Here is a 27,296-nt window from a genome sequence, read left to right as displayed (position 1 = left end):
AAAACAACACTTAAAACAAATATTTTCTTTTCTATCCTACATCCTTAGGAAGTGTGAAGAAGAGATGTTGTGAACATTGTTTCATAGATGGGGAAATAGGGGAATGAATCCACCTGGCCTGATCAGCCAGGATCATATACCGGTCAGAGGAGGAACCGAATGTCCTCTGCTGCCTCCGCCCATGTCTTCCCTGCTGACTCACTCTACCTTTCCTGATCCTTGTCACTAGCATTGTGGCCTCAAACTATTTTCTGCTTGAAGTCCCATCCCATTCATCTCCACTGTGAACAGCCTCTTGGTCAAGAAAAAATAAATTATTCTGAAAATATCATTTCTGGTAAGAATTATAAAAACAATTTCACGGTAGAAGTGAACTTCCTATTCAAAGGGAGAAAAATAAGAAAGATGTGTGACTATGGAATTTTTATTAAAGTTTTTCACATTGCAGGTGCCACATGCTTGTCTTCCATTTGAAAGGCAAGTGGCTCTTTTTGTGTGTCTCCAAACATCCACTGGATTTTACTATCTATCTCAATAGGAGTTTTTGAGATGTGGAAAAGAAAGAGACTTACTGACCTTTAAAAATTGGCTGATCCATTTGTAGTTTCTACTGTCAACTGCAGTTGCTTCAATATTTCAGTGGAGGTTTTTAATAGAAAGGAGGTTCAGGAGCCACACATTTTATTTCTACTTGACCATTGGGAATTACCATATTTGACCATTTGGGAGGTATTGTAAATGTTCTTTGGTGTCACTTTACTATATGGCCATCAAATAATAGAGCTTGTTCTGAAGAGGGCAGAAAATGGTAGCTGTGTAGGAACTAGTTGATGTGGAACAGAAGAGGTAGTGAAAAAATTAGTTTTTCTGTAGAGTTAAAATAGACAATGAGTCTGTGGATTCATGGCTTTTTACAATGCACGAAAGACTGGCTTTCATTTGAGAAGGGACATTTACAGGCAATACTGGGATAAAGATTGTTCATGTCCTTTTGGCTGGGATAAAAGTTATTTCATTCCCATATTGGAAAATTCTGAAAAAAAAATCCATTTTCCTTTAAAGGTTACTTTTAGTGTTCTGGTTTCAATGAAATAACATGGAGGGCTTCTGTGGTGGCTGAGAAGTGAAAATGGGATAGTGAGAAGAAGCTGTTTATGATGGGGATCTTCATGCCCCTTCTAACCAGCTGGAGAAGGGTCCTTTGATGATTACAGGTGAGATATCTATTACTTTTGAATAATTGCAAAGGTAACATCAGAAAGAAACCTTGAAAAATCACTAGAACCAGGGTGCTGTAATCATCTAGGGTGATATGATCAGAGCCTAACCCAAAGAACAGAGGTGAAGGGAAATAGTGGAAAGATTACATGAAGGTAGAGTTGAAAGTATTTGGAAAGAGACCAAAATGTGGAGTAAAGGGCAGTGAAAGAGGTAACATTAATTCTGGGATTTTAATTTTTTTGATAGACTACAGTTGGGCAGCATTGCCTTGTGTGATGGGTGAACAAGATGAATTTATTGTTTGTTAGCAATATGATTCACTTTGACCCAGCCTTGATAATAAAATGGTACATACCCATGAACCAACGAGGACAGAAAGGGACCAGACAGATCTGTTGTCATCTATGTCTGTTTCTGGAGCTACTTATACTGTTACTTATACTTATACTTATGTCTGTTTCTGGAGCATACTTCCAGAATGGCTTATTTATGGAATGCCTCAAGTGGGAAATAAGGCCAGGCCTAGCCACAGATAAAGTAGTGTAGCATATTTTGAAATGTTGCCCAAATGATTCAGTAAAGCCACAAAAATGTAGTGAAAAAGGAATAGGCAAAGTAGATTGATGAACCAAATATTACTGAGTGTATTGAGCCAGGGAATAATTATAGTAGAAGCAAAGTAAGAAAGACCTCAATGCATAAATGTCTTCTGAAAGTTATATTATTTTGAATTCAGGCTATTAAAAAAAACCAGACTACTTTTATTCCACTGATAAGAAAGAAAATATTCCACAGCTTTGTTCACCCATTATAAAGGATATGAGCTTTATATAATACAAAAATTAAGGATGTGAAAGTTCCAGTGTATTTCTTAGCATCAAGTTAGTGCTTTAGAAATGTGAATGTGTTGCATCGAAAATTAAGTGAGATTCCCACACAGTTTGAGTTTTATTGCTAAGCTGTTTTATGCTTTAAATTAAATTTGTATAATATATATTCCCTTCTAACTACCTGTATCCCTCGGCTACCCTCCTTAAAATAATCATCTAGCTTCATTGTCCCCATTTCCTCACTTTCTTCCAATCACCTGGCTTTGTGCACCTACCCTCCACCCAAACTAATCTAGAAGAAATGACTAATTACCAACTTCAGTGGCATTTTCCACTCTCATATTACCAGACCTTGCTGGAATATTAGACACCACTTTTTCTTTCCTGCATCTGTATCTATCTTTGGCTTCCTGGACAGTTCTGTCTCCCAGTGTCACCTCCTTGTCCCCCAATCTTTCTGAATCAATCTTTCTCAGTTTCCTCTGAAAGTTCCATTTCTAACCTCCGGCCCTTAAATGCTATACAGTTCCTTACTAGCTGATCCTTCTACCCTCTGTCCTGCTCTCTTTCCCCCGATTTGCACTCCCATTTAGTACAAAAGCACACCTATGGCTTCAACTAGCACTGTTGAATTAGGCCAGTGGCACTAGGTCTGCATATGCAGCTGAGGTCTCCCTTGGGTTCTAGAGAAGCAGTGCCGACTCCTGGGACGCCATGGATATCCATGGATGCCATGGATAGCTCAACCTTACCGCGTCTGGAATTTTGACCTTCTGCCCCCTATGCTTCTCTTTCTATATTCCCCATTTTGGTGAATGATAACACCATTCTCCCAGTTGCGAAAACCATAAATCTAAGATTCATTCTTAACTCTCCTCATGCCCAAATGACCTCCATGTCAGTCCTCAACTACTGTTGGTTTCCTTTCCTACTGCTATTTGAATTCAAACCTTTATTATTGCTGGCACTTTTATCCTTCTTGCCTCCAGCATTACCATTCATTCATTCATCCATCCATTCATTCATTCACAACGCAATTATGGAGTGTTTTCTAGCATCCAGGCATTGTGCTGGGAATGTGGTCCAAGAGGTGAGCATAGCAACCTGGTCTCTGCTTTCATGCAGACTACACGAGGGCCCCAGTGGTCACCTGAAACTCAGATATGATCATGCCATTCCCTTTTCAGCATCCTTCAGCAGGCTGTCAAGCTTCAGGGCTGTGTCTGCCTTTCTTAGAGTGGTTTGGAATGGCTCGTGTGAGACACTGCTCACTGCCTTCCCAGGGGAACCTTGATTGCAGCTGGACACAGGGCCACCCCGAAATACAAGGCATTATCTTCCAGTCAACCATGCCACCAGGGTGGTCGCCACATGAGTCAATCCTGGCTAATGAAATGTGAGGCTGCTTAGAGCCAGTTAACCTAACCTGAGGGGGAGGAGGTACTTTTTGCCCTCTCTCTTTCTTTCTTCGTTCTTCTCTTCTGCTACCCAGATGTGCTGACTGGACTCCAGCAGCCACTTAGAACCACTACAAAGAGACCTTGAGGATAGAAAGGATGTGTGCTAGGACAGTGAAGCAGAAAGATGGGAGCCTGAGTCCTTAATGAAACTGTGAACCATGGAGCTCTGTAACAGCACTGGCCCACAGACCACCACATCTCTTTGTGAAAGAGAAATACACTTTTATCCTTTTGTCTTGATGAAGCCATTATTAGTTTGTGGCTTTATATTATATGCAGCTGAACTTAGACCTTTACAACTGAGCTTTTCTTACCTTTCCAGAGTTATCTTACCCCCCATGTAAGTACTGAAGTCCCCCCCAACTCTCTCTCTCTCTCTCTCTCTCTCTCTCTCTCTCTCTCTCTCTCTCACACACACACACACACACACACACACACACACATTCATACTCAGAATTTTATGCCTTTCTCCCTGTTATTCCTTCTGCCTGCAACTCTCTCTCCCTTTGTTTTCACCCCTTTCTTAGTCTAATTCTTCCTGCTTTTGTTCAGGGGTCACTTTTTCAAGAAAGGATCTGTCCTTCACTACCCCTCCCCAGCCTGATTGAGGTACCCCTCTTAAGCGCTTCTTCTGTACTCTATGCTTACAGCCTTTTTAATCTCATGACTAATACATTTCTTGTTCCTTGTTTGAATTCTCCACCAGCCTACGAACTCATTGAAGGCAATGAATAGCCTGTCCCTACTGCTAATTTCATGGCTAATCAATGGAAGAAGTTTGAACTAACAGGGTTTAGTAACTTGACCAAAGATGATCTTAGAATCAATTTGCCTATCTTCCCTTTTCCTTTCCCATGTTCTGTGCACATGTATGTTTCGGGTGGGGTGACTTCATTTGAGATGGGAGAAACTTGCTGAAGTGGAACCGTTCCCTCCAAGTGGAGGGCAAGTGAATACTCTTACCAGTCTTCTTACGATAGGCTACAAACAGAAACATGCGCCACACGTTATTAGTGTCCATTTGGAAACATTTCCTGTACCCAGGGGCTAGACTGAGCCATCAAAAACCCCGGTTTTCACCCCACCATTTAAAAGACTTGAATGGCTCTGCTTCCTAGCTAGAGATGTCCAGCCTCTTTAATGGGCCCCATGGAGTTCTCGGCTGCTTCTATGGCCTCATCTCTTACCACCATTTTGCCTTTGCTTGGAGTGCTTGTCCTTCTTGGATAGCACAGACTGTTTCTCACCTCCAAACCTTTTCTCCTGTTTGGAGAAAGGTTTTCTCCTGTTTCCTCTGCTTGGATTGTCCCCCCCCCCCTTTCTTCTAAAAACTAACTCCACCCATTGCTTAAGACTTTAAAAATTGATCCGGGGGTCTTCCCCTTCCCAGAGCTCTTCCCCAGGAACCATCTGGCTGGGTTAGACGCAGCTCCTCCATGTTTCCCACCACCTTGGGCCCTGCGCAGCCCATTGCACTTGCCTCAGCACTTAACCATCTCCAGCGTGTTGGCCCCTCTAAAGGTAGGAAGTATCTTTTCTTCATCTTTAATCTTCCCCGTGCCTGGCACATGGCAGGTTCTCAAAAATATTTCATTGAATTAATAAACATGGGAAATAGTGAATGGAAATCTCTCAGAACCACGTAAATTACCTTACTGCACAAATTTTCCTTGACTTGCTCTGACAAGCAGTCAGTCTGCCACTGGGCCCATTCCCACCTCCTGGATGGGACTGATGATTTAATCAGCCCAGGTGAGAGTTGGAAGTTGCCTCTCAGGAACCAGCCCCATGTTGGAGGAGGAGGTGGGGCTGACTGTAAACCTTTTATTCAGGCAGCAGGGTTTGTTTAGTAACTGTGGACATCCCCCCCCCTCCGCCAGTCCTGAGCATGACTGCAGCCCCTGTCATGTCATATCACACCACAGAGGGCCTTGGGGTGGGCACTTTGGCTCCAGAGAGTTATCATTTGCCTGGAGAATAACCTGACATCCCAGGAACTCTTCTACCTGGAGAAACCGAACCAGCTCAGTTAGCACCTTAGACAGTCTTCGGTGGAGGTGCCACTATTTACATGTGTCAGAGACGCTTGACTGCCTTCGCTCCAGACTGGGTTCCCTCCTTCCAGAGGCAAAAGCTTCCAGAGATTTATACATGTGGGAGCCTAGTTGGTGCTAATATAAGGTCGCTTAGAACCTATGTGATTTTGGAAAATTTATTTAACCTCTCTGTGTCTTGGACTCATAACAAGCTTGGCAATGCCCATGGCATAGGGTTTTTGGTTGGACTAAATTACATAAATTATGTAAAGAGCATTGCAGAGGCAAGATCCATAGTAAGTGCTTATAAATGTCAGCTGCTATTATTACTGTTCTAATAAAACTGGTCTGTTTTTAGAGAACCAATCTTGGGATGAAACTCAGAAAAATGTCTTGGAGGGGAACTCAAATGAAAATGTAAGCTATAGTCTCTGTGTTGGAGAATCATTTCATTAAGGAAAAATATGTTATGTCATTTAATGATCTACAACAAAACAAAAACCAAAACCAGAGTTTGCATGCAAGTTTTGAATCTGTTTTCATGTTGTATGATCATTATTACTTTTTTTATCTCCCCTTTTTGTGCTGTCACTAAATTCCCTGTGAAAGAGTCACCTCTTGGGTCCCTTATGTCTATTTGGCTCAATTACCTTTCAGAGCCTCTCTGACCTGCCTTTTTATGGGAAGTGACAGTAGCTTTCTCCCTTCCCCAAGGATCTCACTCCTCTTTTCACAGAGAAGGTTCTAACAGAAAGTTGTCCTTGTTTCTTTAAATACTAAGCACTTTCGCCTACTTGAAAAGATGTGTCTGGCGTCATCTTTCTGGTCAAAGAACTATGTTTTCTATTGAGGAAGCTTGAACTGGATCAAAGGACAGGTGTTGGGGGAAGCCAGGGAATACCCGATGCCCAAAGGAACCTCGACAGGAGGGAATCCTGGGACTCCTGTGGATAAGGAATTGTTGCATTAGCTTTGGTTTTGTACCTGTTTCCTTGTTCGCCTCCTACTCTCTGCCTACTGTTTCTCCATGTGCTTTGCTGGCTTCTGCTGGTTTTTCAATGCTCGTGTTCTTCAGGGCTCTGCTCATGGGTCTGGATCGTCTCTACCATCCCAGGGCAACAGGAACCAGATCTGTCCAAGCTCCAGACGAGCACATCCAACTGCCTTCTAAACGGTTCCTACTTGGATAGCCCACACACAAGTCAGCCAAATGAAGGATAATAAAGATCATACCTGTAGTCTTTCCTCCTCCAAATTTGCTTCTTCCTCTCTGTCTTGGCAAATGGCACTCGTCCTTGGGCTGTTACTCAGGGAGCAGCCTGGAAGTTGACCTTGGCTTTGCCCTTTCCCCTCTCCTTGCCCATTCGATCAATCACTAATTGCTGTCAACTCCTCTAATTCTCCTCTGCATCTCCACAGACATCATTCAGGTCCAGGCCACCAGCGCCTCTCTCCAGGGCCAGAGCAGATGCACCCTGCTGGCTTCTCTGCTTCTAGGTTTGTTTCAATCCATTCTCCACACTGCAGCTTGTTGGATGGCATCACACTGAAACTCTTCGTGACCTAACACTTTCCTGTAGTCCTAAGGGTAATGCCCAGCCACCCACACGTGCTCTGAGGCCATGCTTCAACCTGGGTCTAGCTGCCAGCTGCATCTGTCTCCTCATCCTTCGCATTATATTTTTGTGCTCCAGCCGCACTGAACTTCATTCAATTCCTCAAACGTCCCCATGCTTTTTCTCACCTTTGCACCTTTGCACATGCTAGTCTCGTTGCCTATAGCACTCCCCCAACCTTTGGTGTCTGGCTCACTTCCGCTCCTCCTCTACCTCCTAGCCCTGACCCTTAGGCTTGAATATATCCCCTACTCAGTGTTTCCGTAGCTCTCTCTACTTCTACCGCCATATAACGCATCTGTACTGGCACCATTATTTGTTCAAATTTGCTCTGCTTGATAGTGGTGGAGGGCAGCGAATGTGTCTGTCTTGTTCATTTGTATTTTCATTGCCTGACATGCTGGGTGCAATCATTGCTCAATAAATGTTTATTGAATAGTTAAATAAATACATTAAAGACAAAAAATAATCTATCTTCATTGTCTTATTTTGAATTTTCCTGATCATCAATAAGAATGAACTATTTTGGTATGTGTTTGTTGGTCATTTGTGTTTTATTGGTTGCCATTTCATATTCATGGCTTATTTTTTGTTGTTAGTTATTGTTAAAAACTGTTTATAAATTGAAGATGTTGATTTTTTATATTTTATAAACAATTTTTCTGATTTATTCCTTACTTTTTACTTTTGGTGTTTTTGTCCTTATAAATAAAGTCTTTAAATTGTTACATACTCAAATTAATCAATCTTCTGTGTGAGGATTAGGAAGGGCTCTTATACAAACATATGTTTGCATTTGCAAAGTCAGAAAGCATAACTGACATATTTCCAGGTTGATGTGTTTTTTTACCCCCATGAGAAAATATTTCTCTGTTACTTTGTTACAACATTGTGGAGTTTTTTGTAGAGGTCTTTTTTTCAAACAAAAATATTTAAGAATAACAATTAAGACTCCCACTTCCTAAAGACGGAGTAGATATATTTTCTCTCTTCCTCCTGCTTGGTAAAGCAAAAAACTGGAAATTACAAAAAAAAATCAAGCACAAGAATGTAAAGTGCTTAATTTTTTTAAAGAGGAAGGCAGACCATCTAATGACTTTATAACCTCACCAATAATACATCTTATAAGGGGTTAATATCCAGTATTTATAAAGAATTCATACAACTCAACACCAGAAAAACAATCCAATAAAAAATGGGCAGAGGACCTGCATAGACATTTCTCCAAAGAGGACATATAGATGCCCAATAGACATATGAAAAGATGCTCAACATCACTAACCATCAGATAAAAGAAAATTAAAACAACAATAAGATATCACATCACACCTGTCAGAATGGCCATCGTCAATAAATCAACAAAAAATAACTATTGGGGAGGATGTGAAGAAAAGGGAACCCTCGTGCACTGTTGGTGGGACTGCAAACTGGTGTAGCCACTATGGAAAACAGTATGGGGTTTCCTCAAAAAATTAAAAATGGAACTACCTTATGACCAGCAATTCCATTTCTGGGTATTTATCCAAAGAAATCCAAAACACTAATTCAAAAAGGTATATGCATCCCTGTTTTCACTGCAGCATTATTTACAGCAGTCAAGATATGGAAGCAACTTAAATGTCCATCAACAGACAATTGGACAAAGAAGAGGGGCTACATATATACAATGGAATATTATTTGGCCATAAAAAATAATACAATTTTACCATTTGTGACAACATGGATGGACCTGGAAGGTATTATGCTAAGTGAAGTAAGTCAGACAGAAAAAGACAAATACCATATGATCTCACTTATATGTGGAATCTGAAAAACAAAATCAGTGAACAAACAAAACAGAAACAGATTCATATGTGCGGGGAATAAGCTGATGGTTACCAGATGGGAGGAAGGTTGAGGGGTGGGGTGAAAAAAAGTGAAGGGATTCAGAAGTACAAATTTGTAGTTAGGAAATAGTCATGGGGATGTAAAGTAAAGCATAGGGAATATAGTCAATAATATGATAATTATGTATAGTCCCTGGTTGGTGGTAGATTAGTCAGGGGGATCACTTCGTAAATTACATAAATGTCTAATCACTATGCTGTACACCTGAAATTAATACAAAATAATATTGAATGTCAACTTTCATTGAAAAATATTTTAAAAGGTGGGGAAAAGTGAAGGGGAATAGAGGTTCAAATTCCCAGGTATAAAACAAATAAACCATGGGAATGTAGTGTACAGCATAGGGAATATAGTCAATAATACTGTGATAAGATTATATGGTGTCAGATGGTTGTTGCACTTATCATGGTGACCACTTCTTTAGGTATTTAAATGTTGAATAACTATGGTGTACACCTGAAACTAATATACTGATGTATGTTAGCTATATTTTAATAAAAATCTTTTTAAATATACATTCAAGTAAACCATCGGAAAGCAGGAAAAAGAAAACCAACCAACAAACAAAAGTGAGAATAAGCAAAAAACAATAAAATGGCAGACTTAAGCCCTAACAGATTAATAATTACATTAAATGTAAATGGTCTAAATATACCAATTAAAACACTAGCAGAGTGGATTAAAATACATGACCTAACTATATGCTATCTACAAAGAAAATGTAACTCAAATATAACATAGACAGATTGAAAGTAAAAGGATGGAAAGAAACATAATACACATCTCATGAAAGCAAGAGTAGGTTTATTAATGTCAGAGCAAAGAGTATTACTAGAGACAGAGAGGAACATTACATGATAGAAGGGTCAATCTGCCAAGCAGACATAATAATGCTAAATGTTTATTCACCAAACAGTAGAGCTGCAAAATATGTGAAGCGAAAACTGATAGAACAAAAAAATAAATAGAAAAATCCACAATTATAGTTGGAGATTTCAACACCCTACTCTCAAGAACTGATAGAACAACTAGACAGAAAATCACCACGGATATAGCATAACTGAACAACATCATCAATCAACAGGACCTAATCAATGTTTATAGAACATTCTATCCAACAACAACATTCTTTTCATGTGCCTTTGGTAACAAGATAGACAAAATCCTAGGCTATAAAACAACACATTTAGGAGAACTGAAATTGTAAAGAGTGACTTCTCTGACTACAGTGTAATCAAACTAGAAATCAATAATAGAAAGATCACTGGAAATTTTATAGCACTAAATGCATATATTAGAAAAGCAAAAATGTCTCAAATTAATAAACTAAACTCCCATCTCAAGAATTTAGGAAAAGAAGAGTAAAATAAGCCCAAAGCAAACATAAGACAGGAAATAATAAAGATAAGAGAGGAAATCAATGAAAATAAAACCAGAAAAAGAATAGAAAAATCAATAAAAAGAAGAGCTGATTCTTTGAAAAGATCAATTTGATTGACAAACTTCTAGAAGAATGACCAAGAAAAAGAAGACACAAATTACCAACCTCAGGAATGAAACAGGGGCTATCACTACAGACCCTGCAAATATCAAAAGGATAAGGTGATACTAAGAACAATTATACATACATATAATTGACAACTTGGATAAGATGGGAAACTTCTGTGTAAACCAATATGAAATAGGTAATTTGGATATCCCTATATCTATTAAGGAGATTGAATTAATAATTTTAAAACTCCCAAAAATTAAATCTCCAGGCCTTGATGGTTTCACTAGAGAATTCTGCAAAATGTTTAAAGAATAATTTAAACCAATTCTACATAGAAAATATGAGAATACTTCCTAATTCATTTTATGAAGCTAGTAGTACTCTGATATCAAATTAGACAGTCAATAAGGAAAAAAAAAACCCACAGACCAATGTCCCTCATGATTATAGATGCAAAAATTCTTAACAAACTATTAATACATAGAATTCAACAATGTATAAAAAGACATATAGAAAGATTAAGTGAGGTTTATTACAGGAATGCAAGGCTGGTTAATATCAGAAAATCAATGCAGTCCAGCATATTAACAGACAAAGAAAAATCACATGATCATATGAAATGATGCCGAGAAAACATTTGACAAAATTCAACACTTAATAATAATAAAAACTCCAGAAAAATAGAAATACAGTGGAACTTACTCAATTGATACAGAATATATCTATACTCATATCTATTAAAACTGTGTTTAATGGTGGAAGACTGAATGCTTTTCCCCTAAGGTTGGGAGTGAGGTAAGGATGTCTACTCTTACCTCTCTTATTCAGCACAGCTCTGCAAGTTCTAGCAAAGGTAATAAAGCAGGAAAATAACTAAAAGCCATGCATGTCAAAAAAGAAGAAATATTGCTTTGGGTAATATGGCCATTTTAACTATGTTGATTCTTCCAATCCAAGAGCACGGAATGTCTTTCCATTCTTTGTGTCTTCTTCAATTTCTTTTAAAAAATGTCTTATAGTTTTCAGCATATAGGTCTTTCACATCATTGGTTAAATTTATCCCTATGTATTTTATTCTTTTTGTTGCAATTGCAAAAGGAATAGGTTTTTGTTTTTTTCTTTTTCTGAGATTTCTTTGTTAGTATATAGGAATGCAATGGACTTTTGTACATTGATTTTGTAGCCAACAACTTTACTGTATTCATTGATTGTTTCTAATAGCTTTTTGGTGGAATCATTAGGGTTTTCTGTATATAGCATCGTGTCATCTGCAAAGAATTACAATTTAGCTTCTTCATTCCCAATTTAGAGGCCTTTTATTTCTTTCTCTTGCCTGATTGCTCTGGCGAGGATTCCCAATATTATGTTGAAAAGCAGCGGTGATAGGGGACAGCCCTGTTGTGTTCCTGAACATAGAGCAAAGGACTTCAGATTTTGACTGTTAATTATGATGTTAGCTGAGGGTTTGTCATATATGGCCTTTATTATGTTAAGGTATTTTCCTTCTATACCTATTTTATTAAGTGTTTTAGTCATAAATTGATGTTGTATCTTCTCAAACACTTTTTCTGCATCAATTGATATAATCATGTGATTTTTGTCCTTTACTTTGTTTATGTGGTGTATCACATTGATGGATTTGCATAGTTGACCCATCCTTGTGCCCTGGAATGAACCCCACTTGGTCATGATGAATAATATTTTTAATGCATTGTTGCATTTGATTTGCTAGACTTTAGGATTTTAGCATCTGTATTCATCAGAGATATAGGTCTGTAGTTTTCTTTTTTGTGTGTTATCTTTACCAGGTTTTGGTATCAGGGTAATATTGGCTTCATAAAATGAGTTAGGGAGTATTGTCTCTTTTTCAATTTTTTGGAAGAGTTTGAGTAGGACTGGTATTAGATATACAGATTTAGTGCAATCCCCATCAAAATCCCAATGGTATTTTTTTAAAGAAATAGAACAAAAAAACCATCAGATTTGTATGGAACCACAAAAGACCCCGAATAGCCAAAACAATCCTAAGAAAAAAGAACAATGCTGGAGGTATCACAATCCCTGACTTCAGCTTGTACCACAGGGCTACAATAATCAAAACAGCATGGTATTGGCAGAAAAACAGACACACAGACCAATGGAATAGAATTGAGAACCCAGAAATAAACCCACATAAATATGGAAAGATAATTTTTGACAAAGCCAAAAATATATAATGGAGAAAAGACAGCCTCTTCAATAAATGGTGCTGGGAGAATTGGAAAGCCATGTGCAAAAGAATGAAACTGGACTGCTATCTGTCACTATGTACCAAAATTAAATAAAAATGGATCAAAGATTTAAGCATAAGACCTGACACAATATACTGCATAGAAGAAAACATAGGTACTAAAGTTATGGACCTTGGGTTCAAAGAGTGTTTTATGAATTTGACTTCAAAGCAAGGGAAGTAAAACCTAAAATAAATGAATGGGACTGTATCAAACTAAAAAGTTTCTGCACAGCAGTAAAAGAAACCATCGACAAAATAAAGAGGCAACCAACCGAATGGGAGAAGATTTTTGCACACATTAGCCTCCAATAAGGGGCTAATATCCAACATATATAAAGAACTCATACAACTCAACAACAAAAAAAACAAACGACCCAATTGAAAAATGGGCAGAGGACCTGAAGAGACATTTCTCCAAAGAGGACATACAAATGGCATATAGACATGTGAAAAAATGTTCAACATCACTAATCATCAGAGAAATGCAAATAAAAACCACAATGAGATATCATCTCACCCCTTTTTGATGATAGAATGACTATCATCAACAAGACAAATAGTAACAAGTGTTGGAGAGGCTGTGGAGAAAAAGGAACCCTCATACACTGTCAATGGGAATGCAGACTGGTTCAGTCGCTATGGAAGGCAGTGTGGAGGTTCCTCAAAAAATTAAGAATAGAGTTACTGTATGACCCAGCAACCCTCTCCTGGATTCTACCCAAAAAATCTGAAAACTTATCCATAAAGACGTGTGCTCCAATGTTCATTGCAGCTTTATTTACAGTGGCCAAGACAGGGAAACAACCCAAATGTCCTTCGATAGATGAATGGATAAAGAAGTTGTGGTATATATACACAATGGAATACTATTCAGTGGTAAGAAACGATGAAATAGGACCATTTGTGACAACATGGATGGATCTGGAGATTATAATGCTAAGCAAAATAAGTCAGACAGAAAAAGTCGAGAACCATATGATTTCACTGATATGTGGTATATAAAACTGAAAACAACAAAAAGACAAGACAAACAAGTGAAGGAACAAAAACTCATAGACACAGACAATAATTTAGGGGTTACTAGAGGGTAAGGGGGCAGGGGGCTCTGGAAGAGGGTAAACGGGGTGTAATATATGGTGATTGAAAGAGAACTCACTCTGGGGGGTGAACACACAATGTGAGATATAGATAATGTATTACAGAATTGTACACCTGAAATCTATGTAACTTTACTAACAATTGTCACCCCATAAACTTTAATTTAAAAAAGAAAAAAGAAAGGAAGAAATAAAACAGTCCCTATATGCAGAGACATGATTGTAGGAAGTTTCAAGGAATTTTAAAACAAACAAAAAAACCAAATCCTTCTAGAGCTACTAAGTGACTTCAGCAAAACCACAGGATACAAAATAAATGCACAAAAGACAATTGTATTTATCTATGTACTGACGATGAACACATGGATATTGAAATGAAAAATGCAGTACTCTTTACAACCACTCCGAAGGAAGGAAGGAAGGAAGAAAGAAAGGAAGGAAGGAAGGAAGGAAGGAAGGAAGAAAGAAGGGAGGGAGAGAGGGGGAGAGAGGGGGAGAGAGAGAGAGAGAGAGAGAGAGAGAGAGAGAGAGAGAGAGAGAGAGAGAGAAAGAGAGAAAGAAAGAAAGAAAGAAAGAAAGAAAGAAAGAAAGAAAGAAAGAAAGAAAGAAAGAAAGAAAGAAAGAAAGAAAGAAAGAAAGAAAGAAAGAAAGAAGAGAGAAAGAGACAAGTATAAACCTAATAGAATATGTACAGGATTTTTATGCTGAAAACTATACAATGCTGATGAAAAAAATTAAAGAATAAATAAATGGAGTAATGTGCCTTGTGTATGAGTTGAAAGATTTAACATAGTAAAGATGGTCAGTTCTTTCCAAATCGATACACAGATTCAGCACAATTCCTATCAAAATCCCAGCAAGATTTTTTGTAGATATAGACGAGATTATTCTGAAACTTATAAAAAGGCAAAGTAACTAAAATAGTTAAATCACAATGTGATATATAGATGATGTATTACAGAATTATACATTTGAAACCTATGTAATTTTCCTAACTATTGTCACCCAATAAGTTTTAATTAAAAAATAAAATAAAATAGTTAAATCAACTTTGAAAAAGCATAATTTGAAAAAAAGAATAATTTCAAGAATTATAATATAGTTATAGCAATCAACAGTGTATGGTATTGGCAGAAGGGTAAAAAATGGAATAGAATGGAAAGGCCAGAAATAGAACCATACAAATATGCTCAACTGATTTTTGACAAAAATGCAAAAGCCATTCAGTGGAGAAAGCACAGCCATTTCAACAAATGTAACTAGGCATCCACAAGGAAAAAAAATGGACCTTGACCTAAGTTTCACATTTTATATTAAATTAACTCAAAATGATCAGTGAAAATTAAAACTGTGAAACTTTTAGAAAAAAGTGTAGGAGAAAATCTTCAGGACCTAGCTCTAAGCCAGGAGTTCTTTTACTTGACACCAAAGGCATGATCCATAAAAAAAAAAAATTGATAAATTGGACCTCAAAATTAAAATCTTTTTCTCTGGCAAACCCCCTATTAAGAGAATTAAAAGACAAGTTACAGAGTATGTAAAAGTATTTGCAAATCACATAGTCAACAAAAGACATGTATCTAGAATATATTTTTAAAACTGTCAAAACTCAAACAAAAATATAATTAGGAAATGGGCAAAAGTCATGAAAAAACATTTCACCAAAATTACAACTAAGCATGAAAAGATGTTCAATATCAGTAGTTATTATGGAAATGTAAATAAAAACCACCTATCAGAATGGCTAAAATAAACTTGACAACACCAAATGGTGGTGAAAATGTGGGGAAACTGGATCACACATGCTTTGCTGATGGGACTGTAAAATGGGTACAGCCACTTTTTAAGAAACTTGGCAGTTTCTTAAAATGCTGGGTAGGAGGGGCGGTCGGTTGGCTCAGTTGGTTAGAGCACGGTGCTCATAATAGCAAGGTTGCCAGTTCGATTCCCACATGGGCCAGTGAGCTGCGCCCTCCACAACGAGATTGAAAACAACGACTTGACTTGGAGCTGATGGGTCCTGGAAAAACACACTGTTTCCCAATTTTTCTCAACAAAAAAAATTTAAAAAAATACTGGGCAGGGAACCACCATATGACCCAGGAACTGAACTCCTGAGCATATATCCCAGAGAGATGAATGCTATGTCTATAGAAGAACTTGTGCATGAATGTTATCATTGCAACTTTATTTGCAATAATCAAAAACGGGAAACAACCCAGATGTCCTTCAATCAGGTGAAACAATCTGTGGGACAGTCATACCATGGACTATTATTACTCAGCAATAAGAAGGAACAAATATGGATACAGAATCTCCAGGGAATTTTGCAGAGTGAAAAAAAAAGCCTATCCCAAAAGGTTATGTACTATGTTCTTCTATTATATAGCATTCTTGAACTGACAAAATTATAGAAATAAAGAAAAGACTAGTGGCTGCCAGGGGTTAAGGGGTGGGGGTGTAGGTGGGAGGGAAGTGCGTTTGGCTGTAAAAGGGCAACATTTGGAATCTTTGTGGTAATAGAAATGTTCTGTATCTTGACTGTTAGTGTCAGTATCCTGTTTGGGATATTGTACTAAACCTTCACAAGCTGTTACCCTTTTATACATGGGATCTCTCCGTATTACAACTTTACACATGGAATTTTTACAATTTTTTGTAAAAATCCTATGTATAAATTACAAATTTATACATGGGATCTCTCTTATAACTCCATGTGAATTAGGTCAAAATAAAAAATGTAATTAAAAAACCCCATTAAAACCAGGTTCTAAAAGCATTTAATACTTTCAAGAAAATAATACAGAGAAAGATTTGGGTTGTGTTTATAGTAACAGAGCTAAAACAATTTGAGTTGTGATGGTATAAGATTCCTTTGACCCATTTAACTTATAATTTCTATGTGGGAAGTTTCTGGATATGTTGGGTTTTTTTTGCTTTGTTTTTTATTTTTTGCTTTATTCTGTTTTTGTTTCTTTTGAGAAACCATGTCTTAAAAATCTAGAGGAAGTTATTTTAAAGTATAATGCAACACTTGAATCATGCTTCTTTTCTAATTCAAATTACAACTGGCCACCCTCTGCCCTAAGTTAAACCTGTGTTAAAGAATTAGGAAAAAAATTGCTCATGGCTTGGAAAAGAGTAAGCTCAGATCATTGTATCACAGTGATCTTGACCACAGTCAACCTTAACTTTTTTACAAAATACTTTATTTTTGAATATTGGAAACAAAACACAGAAAACCACGCTCATAATACACTTGCTCTGTCACCAATGTGAGGAAATCACCTCCCCTATGTACATCTCAGGGCATGAGGGGCTTCACTTATTGAGGCCCCACAGCTTTGTTTGTGATGTTTTGCTAGGTTAAGTTCAGTCATCAACAAGAACAGGACCAAATCCCAGCTTTGTCTCACTTGAGCTCCCATGAGTTAGGCCAGCCTGGTGGGTGGAAGTATGGGCCTTGGGCTCACAGGGTCTGGGCTCAGTTCTGCCTGTCTCCCTTATAAGCCACATGGCATTGGCAAGGTCACTTGAATATCCTGAGCTTAGAATTTTTTTATTTCTTACAAAAGAAAAACTATATTTTCTACCTTGGATTATGAGAAATGGAGATAAAATATATAGACAGCCCTGGTCATGATGAGCTCCTAAAGAGACCTGGTCATATGATGAGCTCATTAAGTGACCACTCTTACCACATTGGTATTTGGGCGTGGTACCTGCTATGCTGTATTCCTGTTTATAATTGATTTATCCCTCCAACTGGATGGTGAGCAGCTGGAGGGCAGAAATGCCACCACTTCCCCTCTGTAACCCTCACATCCTATAAGATAACATCTTACACTCAATAGGAGCTAAGTAAAAATATTAATTGACAATGAAGGTGATGCTGAAAGTGGAACAGTTAAAGGTAATAAATCATGCGGAAGTTCCTTTAACATAGTTGTGCACAAGTTTTGTTTTAGCACATTGGAATGAACTAGGGAGCTTGGCACAACAGACTTCATTCTCCACCTCCTACCCGAGAGAGTCCGATTCAGCTGCCCTTGGGTAGGAGTCTGTATTTTAGCAAGCTCCCTGAGTGATTATGATACAGGTGGTCCATATGCTGATCACATTTAGAGAAACCATGCTTTCAAAGGTACACCTATGTTGTGATGAGTGTCAAGAGGTAAAGAGATGCCCATGAAGTGGGAACTGATGGTCGTTTCAATGAAAATTCGGTCTGCAGGGTCATTCAAAAAAATCCACTTTATCACAGAGGTGTCAAACAGACATTCTAAAACTAATCAAAACTTACTTTTCAGAAATTAATTAACATGTTTTATGTCCTAGTTATCTTAGCCAAAACTATATATGTACATGCTGTCTTTTTGGCTCCAACTTGCCTGGTGAAGAGAAAATAGAAATGGAATAAAATGCCCACCAGACATTAGACTGCAAATACATTTATCCTGCAGCAAAGCATTAATTTATAAAGATAGCTGCAATACATTATGCATGCAGTCCATCCTCATTTGGCCCCAAACCTGTCTCTTAGTGGCACATTTCCTTTCTCTAGCTGCTGCTATTTAGGACAAAGGCTTGGAACCAGTAACAAAATGATTGTACTTCAAGGAGTGCTACCCTAAAGCACTTCTTTTTAATATTAGGAAGAATTGATACAAAATTATACAAATAAGAACCCATGGCAAGCGTTATGTCTCCATCCACCACTAGGATATGGGGACCATTTAAAGACAGAAAAATAAAAGTGATTTTGTTCTTCCAAAGAACAAGTAATATAGAAAAGAGCTGTTATTTCCTTTTGGTTTCCATCCAAAGACTTCAAAATATTGGTTAAGAATAATGCCCATGTTCAGATGGATAATATGAAAAAACTAGGGGAATACTTTCCTGTTAGGCTATAAAATGAAAGTAATGATTTTGATGTCTCCTCCTCCCTCTTTACATTATCTACAAAACTCTTTCTGTTCATGTATAAGTAATGCAAAATAAAATATAAAATCTGTTTACTAAAAAATCACAGTTCTGTAGAAGATCCTAGCCTATCACAAGTGCATTGTGGATCTCAATGATAACCCAGCGGTCCTTGACCCTACCTGGGTTCTACAGTGAGATTCACATAACCAGCCCCTTGAGTAGGCCACCTCAAACATTTCTCATACTGAGAATATGAAAAAAATTGGACTTTGGGAAAAAAACCAAAAACTATGTTCTTGGATCTTGATTCTACTCCAACTCTGCAATAATTACAGTAATTACAAAGATAAAGGGTAAAAGTCACAAAGTGCTGGCTGGGACATTCCAGAGCAGGAGAAAGCTTGGCGCCATTTTTATAGTTATGCCTGTTAAGATTTAATAGACGGAAAGTTTCATTAGTGAGCTGTGCTGCAATTAACTTCAAGGAGGTTCCAGACTACTGTATGTTGCTGTTACTGACAGAAAACTGTTTAGATTTTCCTCTTGAAAGAGTGTATTGGATTTTCAACACTGTAATTATGAAAATTTTAAAAAATTTAATGTAGAGGCTAGTTGTTCCTTCTCATAGAACACATAGTAATAACACGTTTATTCTTCAGTGGACATGCTGATTGTTGACTATCTGGGAGTGAGTTGTTTTGGGGATTATTATTATTATTATTATTATTATTACTATCATTATTATTGTAGACAGAATGAAGGCACAAATATCTTTGTGCCCATTTTCTCCATCTGTCTTTCTAGTTCATAAAATCGTATCCTAATGGAAGTGTGGCAAAGTTGGAAACTATTATTTCTCTAAATCAAAGATTTTCTTGAATCACATACTCCACCTTTAATATAAAAAGCTTGCTCTCAACTCCAACAAGTTGGCAAACGCCAGAGAATAAAGACTAGGGAACCACTGACTTACTATTCTCCAGTGGCTGATTAGATTCCAGTCGGACTTTCGGAACTTTGAGTCTAGACCTTAGAGAAAAGAGTCCATAAGGAAGACTTTGCAAACACCTCCTCACTGGAGGTTAAGCTGGTGCTCCCTTTTATATATGCAAACCATTGAAGGTCATTCAAGGTTATCCTTATGGAAATGACTGCCATGCTCTAAGTTTTGTGTCCTTCAGTCGACTTTCTCTATCTAGCATGTTATTTAATTTCTCTGTCCTGCTATGATATGGCTAGACTGTTATGGTCCTCACTGTTATATTTTCTTGTATCAAACAGCAGACTGCTACAGCTCTTTTAATGACTTGAAGAATGAGACTTGCATTTTATGACTTTTAAAACCTGTCGTGATACTCCTTCCAGTTAAAACCCACCCTCCTCCTTTCATTCAACATATGTTTCCATTAATAGGCTGCAGACTTTTTAGGTGTGGTAAGCATGTAACCATGATAAGCACTTTCAGAGACATATTAGCTTTTTCAGACCACAAGGATACAATTCAGTGTCTAGGAACAGTAATTGATTTTGACAAGCAGTAATGGAATGCCTAAAGACTAGAGGTTTCATCTACATGGAGTTAGCCCATGGATGAGTGTGTTTGTTGTTGTCCAAGCAGCACAAATGAAGAAATTTTCCTCTACTTAAGTGTGAAGTCTGGAAGGGTGTGACATATTCTTTTACCTTGTATCATGTGTAACACACCGTTGCTGAATTGTGAGTGGTTGCGAGACTGTGGTCTATCTGCTGGACTAAACTCCCCGAACTTGACATGTTCCCCAAAGTACCATCTCCTCCTCAGTAGATGATCCTCCATAAAGTTGGAGACCCTCCTTATTTACCTTGTCCTTGAATTCTTCAGACCTAGCTACACCATGTCCCAAAATGTAACAAGGGTGTGAAGAATGAAAACGCTGTCATGACAGGAAGTCGTGCCTAGAGATTCTGCAATCCCCCAGGACTGGATTCAGACCGTGGCTGGCGGGCCACATCAGGACAGGTCCCCACACCCTTTCCACGCATCACAGTTTTCTGTATTTTGATTCCCTCTGATGTTTTAGAAAGGTAGGTTCTGTTTCTTGGAAAACCTCTTTTGGTTTAGTTCTGAGAAAATCATTAATACTTGGGTTAAGGTTGGGTCAGAGTTTAAGAGATCAGTGTGTTCATTTGGTTTTTATATATTTATGGTTGGTTTTAGTTTCTGCTCTTAAACACCAACAGAAAATTCTTGGGGTTTGTGAAGCATTGCGTCACCTTCTTTATGTCTTCTTGTGACAGGGTGTTTTGATCATGCAGCTAGAAATCAGACTGAGAATTAAAGTCTCTTTGTCACAACCGAGTGAGTTCTGACCTCAGGTACTATATGTTTGCATGATGTTATATATTTTTTAACTTCTCTGTTAATCAACTTGTTTGTTTATCAGTTCTCTCACAGGAGGGTAGTTAGAATTAATTAATCTTTAAAATGCAGGTAGGCAGTGTAACATTATCAGAACTGGTTTGTGTGTGTCAAATGGATCGCTACTTTTTGCATATTTAGCTATCTTTATTGGTCTGCATTCTCATTTGAAGAAACATTTAACTTTTTATAAGCAAGGACAGCATAATATACAATACTACTAAGCCTAATATTCAAGAATGTTTTCATACATGTCTTAGTATTAATTAGGGAGCAGTTCTTGTTTGACATGTTTACTTTTAATTCTTAATAGGTTTCCAAGTGGGGTAATGCAGTAAGTACCCAGAAAAACTAATAATTATCTAGTCTAAAGAGCTTTGGATTTCACTGTAAAATTAAAATTGTGGGGAAATTGTGTTTTCATTCTACTCATATTAACCTTTTCTTATCCATATTAGCTAAAGGTTAACTTGTTCTTGCCATTTTTATGAAGTGAGAAGCAGGAACTTTGTCTTTTTATGAAAGGAAGCACAGGCGTGCCAAGCATTCATTAGAGATTGAAATTAGAAGCAACTGTGAGATTAAGTTAGAATGTAGCTCATTGTACAAGTCCAATTTGGACTTTTGTAAGTGCTGATATTAGGACGAATGAACATATAGGAAATTTACCTTCATTTTACCCCATCTGATATCTCTGCACGTTGGGACACTCAGTTCTCTGACTTCCTGGGTGGGGGGGCGTAAGGGGTACAGGGGGAGGGGAATACATCTCCACAGGTGGGTGCTGCTGCCCCTGGCACCAGAGCTGGAGGGATCTGTTTTAAGTGTAGCCCAGTGACCAAGGAAGATAATTCCTGTCTTGTTTTTTTCTTTTCCTGGCTTCACTACTATGTTACCAAGTAACGAACTCAATTTCTTTCTCTGCTTCATACAATTGAACAATGCAGCCAAAGGAAATATTATTGGTGTCGTCACAAAATGGCAGTGGAAAAGGAATGGTAGCTTTCCAGGTCTCATTTCACAAGTACTCAGCGCGTGGGACAGTCTGAAGGGGAGGCGTGGAGGGAGTGGCTGGCTCTCTGGGAGTTGATGGGAGTCATCTCCAGTAATAGCAAAGCTTTCCATAAGGGTACCTTCTCCCAGGCATCTGAGGAAACAAAAATGGGAAATAAGTCCTGTTTATTAGATTTTTGAAAAGTTGAATGGAAACATTTTTAAACCTCCCTAAAGAGAAAAAGAGAACCACAGTCTTTTAAAACACTGGTCTCCAGTCAGTGGGGTGAACCTTTCTCTAGAATTCATCCCATAATTTCTAAATGAGTGAACAGAAATAAGAAAGGTATTATACTATTTTATGCTGAATTAACCTCACTATATACCGCTAGAGATCTATCTCTAGAGACACATCATAAAAACTAAACACCTTTACCACCATGGCAGTATTAAAAAGTATTTCATATTTTACTATTAGGGTGTAAAATTACTAATCAAGGGTGGGAAATGACCAGAAGAAAACAGGAGAAAAAGAGACTCATTGAAACATGCTGAAATATTACCAAGCTTTCATTGAATGCTTTCACTTGTGTTTTCCCCCTCATCTTTTAGGGCCAGCACCTTTTAAATAAAAGGCAATCTGTTTAGAATAATAGAAGAACCATAGTCAATAACTGTCACAAATGAACAAATGCTATTTTGTCAAACAGGATCATCAAGGCAGAAAAGCTTCTCTGAAAGCATCACTGATTTCCACGAAGGCCAACCTTCTTTTAGGTTGTGGGGCCCCTCCTGTATTGGGGAATTGCTTCCCTCATGCCAACACAAAAATCATCACCCCAGGATTAGGGGAATAGTTATGTTGCTTCAGGAAGGACGGTGTTGAATTGATGTATGATTTTTAGTAAATACAAAAAAAAATTTACTTTTTGAATAAAGAAACATAATTCCATATATCTGATAAACTCTAATCTTTTGGAGAACATTCCCCAGGTCCTTGTGACCGTCCAGTGTTTCTCTAGAATGTTCATTGAGAACCAGCCTTCTCAGAGAGAGCACTGAAAGTCAGGACACTTGCACTGCATTTTGAGTTCCATCGTACTCTGTCTCTGATCTTTAATTTCCCCCTCTCCTGCTATATTTCCTTTCCTCTATGTGACAAGGAAGCATTAAAAGATTTAGGTGATAAGGTTAGGACCCTTTTCTTCTCATGCAAGGCAGTACAGGCTCTGGAGTCAGATTGCACACCTTCAAATCTCAACTTTACCATTTGCAGTGCCCTAGTTTTCTCATCTGTAAAGTGGGAACAATATGGTTTTTACCACGGAGGGATTAAATAAATTAATATATGTAAAGGATTTTGAACAGTGCCTGGCACAAAGTAACTACTAAAGAAATGCTATTATTATTGTGTGATTATTATTGCCTTTCAAGTCTCAGTGCAAAGGCTGCCTCCTCTCCTAGGCAGAGTGTTGTACTTTGTGCGTAATCCCAGTACGGCAATCCAATTTTTATTACCAGTTGGTTTCCACATTTATTTCTTCACTAGACTGTAAATACCTTGAGTTAGGGACTGGAGGATGATATTTTACTGGCATATTCCTAACACCAGCACGGTTCCTGGCATTAAGTAGGCGTCCAGTGTTTATGAATGAATGAATGAATGAATACACAATGATGAATGAATGAATGCATGCATATTTCACTTGCTGTCCCCCAATATCATTCTTTCTTTCTTTCTCTAGCAATAGAATCTCCAAATTTTAGCGATCATATGGCTGTCCAGGTAATCACCCCATTTTCTAGCCTTCCTTTCAGCAAGGTGTGGCCATGTGATTAAGTTTTGGCCAGTGGGATGTACATGGAAGTGTGGTGTTCTATTTATGGGTTATATGTCCTTAAAGGAAACACGCATGTTCTCCATTTTCCCTTTTCCTTCTGACACTGACTAGAATGTGGATGTGATGGTGAGGTCTGGAGCAGCCATGACAGACCGTGAAATGGGTAGCACTTGTTGGGGATGACAGAGCCACAAGACCTAATAGTTCCCTGGGTCCGAATGATGTGAAGCTGCTTTACCAGCCCTGGATGGTTTGTGCTCAAATTTCTCTCCAGTTTGGAGTACCGCATTGCTGTTGTGTATTTGCTTCGGTGGTAGATGGGTCTTTGTTTCATGAACTCAGTCTGTTTACTAATACACTGCCCACAAAGCTATCTTTACTTGATCCCTGCCCTTTGATAAATATTTTTCTAATGCAGGTAAAATTGATAAAAATAGATGTGAATTAGATGGTCACAGCTAATTAAAATTGAGCAAGTGTGTGAATTGAATATGGCAACAAACGCTTTGGTTTAATGATTTTAGAAAAGTCATTGAAATCTTATCGTCACTCTATTCCTAATTGCCCAGTGGTTGCTCTGACTGATGATGGGAGAATAAGGATGAAAGGTGGACAAAACCTTGGGTTACATTTAATACATTCTCTCTGTGTACTGAGTGCAGAGAGCAATACTTATCCTAGGAAGTGTTTATCATTTGGTTGGGCAAGAGGACAGTTTTGCTCAGACAGCTTCCCTCATCTCAGCAAAACAACCTTCCTCCCTACATGGTACCCCTGTTGCCGAGCACTATGCTTGCTCTGGATAACGAGGTCAACAGGGAAAGGGTAGCTGCCCCCTTTCATCTCATATTTGCAACGAACTCCTTTTTGACCTTCTAAGCAAGAGCTACTAAACAGAAAACTGTTTGGGTTTCTGGATCAGGGATCCAAACTTGATGTGTAACCAGTTTTCTCATGCCAACAAAAATTTACCAACAGATTGACCATGATGACATTCCACAAATTTTCGTTATAAAGGAAAATCATTCCGGTGAAAATTAAAAGGTATAGTAACAGCTTGCTAATCATTTCCAGGAAAGCATAGAAAATAGTGATGGAACATGAGTATGCAGATACACGTAGATACAGTTTTGAAACATTTTATTAACAAATACATATAGGAAAGTATCTAGAACAGGGGTGTCGAAACTGCGGCCCACGGGCCAACTGTGGCCCGCAATCCATTGTTAATTGGCCCGCAGCAAATTCCAAAAATATGTTTAGTTTACCTAAATAAACCAGGTGAGGCAGAATGTACTTCACCTCGCGTGAGTGGCCTGGCTGTTTGTGTATTTTACCACATATGGCCCTTGGTGAAAAACGTTGAAAAAAGTTTGGACACCCCTGGTCTAGATCATAAGTATACAGTCTAATGTATATATTTATTATGTTATTATGTACATAATTTTTAATTTTTGTGAGCTCTAAACATACCCATTTTACCAGCACACAAATCAAGAATATGCAACACATATTGTTAATATCTGAAGCTACATAAATGCTGAAATACAAATAATATTTCTCATGAATAACAAACATTTTCTCCAAAGTTTCTATAATTTTACATTTGTAAGTTGGAAATAGGAGAAACTTATGTTTTTAGAAGTCTAAATCTTTCAGCTCAATTTTTAAACTGAAATACATATATAAGAGTAATAGCACAGCTGTATATATAAAAGAAGTCAGACTGATTTATTTCAGCCTCCTTGGGAATTGTCTCCTTGTAAATTCCATATACACTCTCTCTATCTGTAGTGCTTCTCCAGTACTTCAGGAAAGTTAGTTAACCTCTCAAGTCCTCAGTTTTCACAACTATAGATTGGGAATAATAGCTGTGAAAATAATGTATAGAAAGAGGTTTACATGATGTTCGCATGTAGGAAGATATCAGTAAATGGTGTTTTGTTATTATTATTAATGCCAATATCAACTGATCCCATAACCTCTGGGTTTGGGAAAGCTACAAATAGCTGCATAATTGCATAAAACTATACAATATTTTTCCTGACGAGGGTGGGCTGTGTCTGAAGTGAGATTGTGAAATTTATGTCCTTGCCAGATAAAATGTGGTTCCTCTAGTCAGAAGGTAAAAGAGGTATGGTTTACATGTGGGCTTCTGGTTAGGACTGTTTATAACTGATGAGTTATCATGTTGAAATTGGTGTAACCCTGAAGAGAATATTTCCAAATGGTCTTAAAGGAATGTCATGTAGCATTTATTAGAGTCACTGCAATGGGACGTTTCCCGCTTGCTTTGATTTAGTGACATTACTTCTAGTTAAAAGCCTTAGGTAAGGCCACACACGGTGGCTGGTGATTTGGATAATTAGAAGGAATGGCAGAGGCCTGTCTCTTTACAAGGAAGTTAGCAGTGACATGCAATTAAAGCGAACCTTGGGGGCAGGGGGCGGGGTGTGGAGGGAGAAGCCATGTAGCTCTATGTAGCTCTAGGGATTATAGTGGACTGGGTGAAATCAAACAATATTTACAGAATTCCCTCTCCCACAAAGGATTTCTGCTTGCTTATTTTTAAAAAATTATTCCAGAGATACCTAACTATTTTTACAACAACAACAAAAAGACAGAAAGAAAGAAAACGAAAAAGAAAAAAAAGCAGAAAAAGAACAACAACGCACTCCATCATTATTTTCCTCATAATTTTCTGGACTACACAGATCAGTTGGTAAAACTGTTTATCCATTGGAAGCTTGATGAGGCATCTGAACCATAAATTATCATACATTTATTGGGGTGGTGTTCTCTGCTTTAAGAGATGCTTTCACATCTATTACTTATTACAATCCTCACAACTGTATAAGGTGAGGTGAACAGTGATTATGACATCATTTCCAACATAAAGAAATGGAAGCTGATCTCTGAGAAGGGATTTGCACAGTTTATTTGTGATAGAGGCAAGATTAAAACTCGAGTCATGTGACTGAGAGTACAGCACTCTTTCTAACACGTGGGACTGTCTTCTCCAGCATAAATGTGTATTCTTGCTTTCTGAGCTTTTTAAGAATTTGGTTTTCTTTCTCTTCCTGAAACACTGCAGTGGTCAAAGTGTCGTGGAGAATAAACGGAAAGCTCTAGACCTTGTCCTCAGGAAAATACACACACGCACACATGTGTTAAAATTTGCGTCACCTTCAGGCCACCACCTTCTAAAATCTGTATGGGAAATAGTG

The sequence above is a fragment of the Rhinolophus hipposideros genome, assembly GCF_964194185.1.
Source record: "Rhinolophus hipposideros genome assembly, chromosome: 6".
Taxonomy (NCBI): domain Eukaryota; kingdom Metazoa; phylum Chordata; class Mammalia; order Chiroptera; family Rhinolophidae; genus Rhinolophus; species Rhinolophus hipposideros.
The sequence above is the reverse complement of the archived record's forward strand: the minus strand, read 5'-3'. Positions refer to the sequence as shown.